Raw genomic sequence first — 3,040 nt, forward strand, 5'->3', positions numbered from 1 at the left:
CCACCACTCTTTTTATTTATATATCAATGGCCTAGTAGATTCTCTCTTGGCTGAAAAAGACCTAGATGCACCCAAGTTAGCCTCCCGTGTGATTCCGGCAATGATGTTTGGCGATGATACGTTACTAGTATCCAAAACACCCATGGGGCTTCAGAGGATTCTTAATAAGTTTGAAGTTTTCTGCAGAGAAAGAGGGTTAGAAATTAACCTGCAGAAAACCAAATTCATGGCATTTAATAGTTCTAAGAGCACACGTCCCAATCCTCTACTATATGGCAAACCCCTTGAAAGAGTTTCTTCCTTTATTTACCTGGGGATTACCATTACAGACAAAATGGATTGGGAGACACACATTAAAAAATCATCCCTAAAACTGGCTCAATCATCAGGTGGGATCCTGAAGGTCTTCTATAAGTCTACTCTGAAACCAATTAGCCCAGTTATAGAAATCCACAAGGTGCAAGCCCGGGGAGGGGTATTATACGGGGCTGAACTATGGGGCCATTCTGGTCCCGAGAACTTAGATTGAGACGCAACTGCTCGAACCTCGAAGATTTCTATAGACACTCCGAGAACACAACAAAAAAACTCAAGGAAAGAGGCTATCCCCATAAATTAATAAAAAACTCTCTCAAACGGGCAAGATTTTACGACCGAGACAGTCTCCTCGATCAAAATAAAATACACAAGAAAAATGATCCAGACAAGATAGTCTTTGTAACCCAGTTCTCACACCTGAGTAATCAAATTAAGAACATTGTCAACAGGAACTGGCGCATCATTAACTTCAACCATGAAACCCAACTTAACAAACCTCTGTTTTCTTACCGCAGAAATAAAACCCTACGCAATAGCCTTGTTCACACATACAAACCACCAATTGAAACCCAACGAACTTTGACAGGGCCAATAGCCTCAGGCAACCACAAATGTGGGACCTGTTCGATATGCCAGCACTGCATTACAGGCAGCAGTCTGGAATTTAATGGCAAAACCCTAACCCCTAGGACATTCAACAACTGCAGGAGCCAAAATTTGGTGTACCTACTGATCTGCCCCTGCAACCTTGGTTACGTGGGGGAAACCAGTAGGGAACTTAGACTCAGAGTCCTAGAGCATAAATCTGCCATTCGCACAAACAAAAGCAGTGCGCCCTTAACAGAACACTTCAAACAGGAGAATCACACTTGTGATGATCTACGCTGGTTCGTTCTAGAGAAGATAAGAACTACCAGACGAGGCGGAGACACTGATAAATTGAGAAAAACCAGGGAACAGTGGTATTTCTGTTTCTTGAATACCATCCTCAAAGGTTTAAACACCAGGGAGGATTGGACAAAATGTATCTAGATCGCCTGAGTTAATAAGCCCATAATTGCCACCCTGCCCCTATAACTCTACATGTTAATCACCTTATATATATATATATCTAGAGATATTCCCTCTCTAAAATAGCACCTACATGAATCTTATTCCTGGTCACCTGCTCTCAGCATCCATCAAATACCAATATGCTACGTATCAGCGTCCATCCCCAAGTAAACATGAAATATACCATAAGAACACAAGTCACCATACTATCACCTAAGCTACTTTCCTCTTACGAATTATCAAATTCTAAACTCATTTCATTCCATCTAAAAGTTTTATAAGATAGCTGATTAAGACTATGACACTCGCCCTGTAGAATTTCCATAGCTAGATTACGTACGGGCTTACGCCATCTCTAGACCCCAGCTCCCTTATATAGGTTCCAAACTAGAAACATATAACGGTATGGCCATAACTTCACAAACATACACAGATAAAGTAAGTCTCACATAGTCTGTCAACATATCCGCGGCGAATGCAGAAACATCTGCAAGAACAAAACAACCAGAGAAGGAAACAGGTGGCCTTTAGGACCTCCACATACACATTCTCTTTCCGAGACATGACCCACCCCTCTGTCACATGACCCAGTTCCTTGACAGTTTGTCCTAAGCCAATGGGATAACACCATAAAGAAACTCACCAATAGGGACACATCAACTCAAGCCCTAGTATGCTAATCTAGAGGCTTAGACTAGGATCAACCCGATTGGGTAATTTTTGGACGAATCAAACGCGAGATGGAGTATTAAAAGACGGCGCTCTCTGTCACCGGGCATTTCCCGCAGAACCAGAGAAGCAGGCAGTCCATCGCAAAACAACAGGTAAGCGCCAGCATTAGGATAGGATGATAGATTATAACGGGGATTGAACCAAACAGGGTACTTTTTAACCGTCAGACCCTTTTTCTCTCCCTCTCTGATTCTTAGAACCCTATAACACGAGGACATGATGTTAATGCCTCTGGTTCCATAATTTTAACATTGAATATACCCAGAGAAGCGAGCAGTTCTTAGCGGAACATTAGGTAAGCGCATGCAATTTGATGGCCACTCGGACTAGCAATTCCCTAATAACATTGTCTCCAACTTACCCACATTTGATCTTTATACACTTTGTCTAGAGAAACGGAATCTAATCCTGCAAAGGACAAGACTTAGGCGCCTCTGGATTTTAACTATGTAAAGACGACCAGCAATACAGTTTTTTGGCATAACAACTCTGAACTTATCATATGCCTAGGCATTTTACCTACAGGTATGTCCAGCCTTTGTCTACAATACCTACAAAACTTTTTACAAAAACGAGATTAAAAATCACTACTTATATCAGTGTAAAACTTATCACATATTTGTGATTTACAGGAGTATGAAATTGGACATATGAGCCAAAGAAACAACTCAATAGAATTGGCTTTCAAAAATTAAATAATATAGAAATACTACGTGAACACACAGACTGCAAGGTATTTGCCCCTTTTTGGTTATATATAATTGAGATAATAGACCTGAGTATTTCAGACTCGTCAATCTGGTATATACCTTCATCTGTCAAAAACCGTGACAAACCTTCCTTCCCACCTTTCTAACAAACTAGATCGAGGTAGAGATTTCTTTAGCTTAGGTAAAACAGCCCCCCCTTATAGACAACTGTCTAAAGAAACTACAAA

The 3,040-nt window shown here is 40.9% G+C and overlaps 1 long non-coding RNA gene across 1 annotated transcript; it reads left to right on the forward strand.

Annotated features, from left to right (window-relative positions):
• The first annotated feature begins 2,310 nt into the window (after positions 1-2,310).
• LOC144824995 (uncharacterized) lies at positions 2,311-2,821 on the forward strand. Its single transcript, XR_013609230.1, has 3 exons — positions 2,311-2,398; positions 2,495-2,628; positions 2,736-2,821. It is a non-coding gene; the product is annotated as an uncharacterized LOC144824995 (long non-coding RNA).
• The last annotated feature ends 219 nt before the right edge of the window (positions 2,822-3,040 follow it).

This window comes from Lissotriton helveticus, chromosome 3_1 (genome assembly GCF_964261635.1).
Source record: "Lissotriton helveticus chromosome 3_1, aLisHel1.1, whole genome shotgun sequence".
NCBI lineage: Eukaryota > Metazoa > Chordata > Amphibia > Caudata > Salamandridae > Lissotriton > Lissotriton helveticus.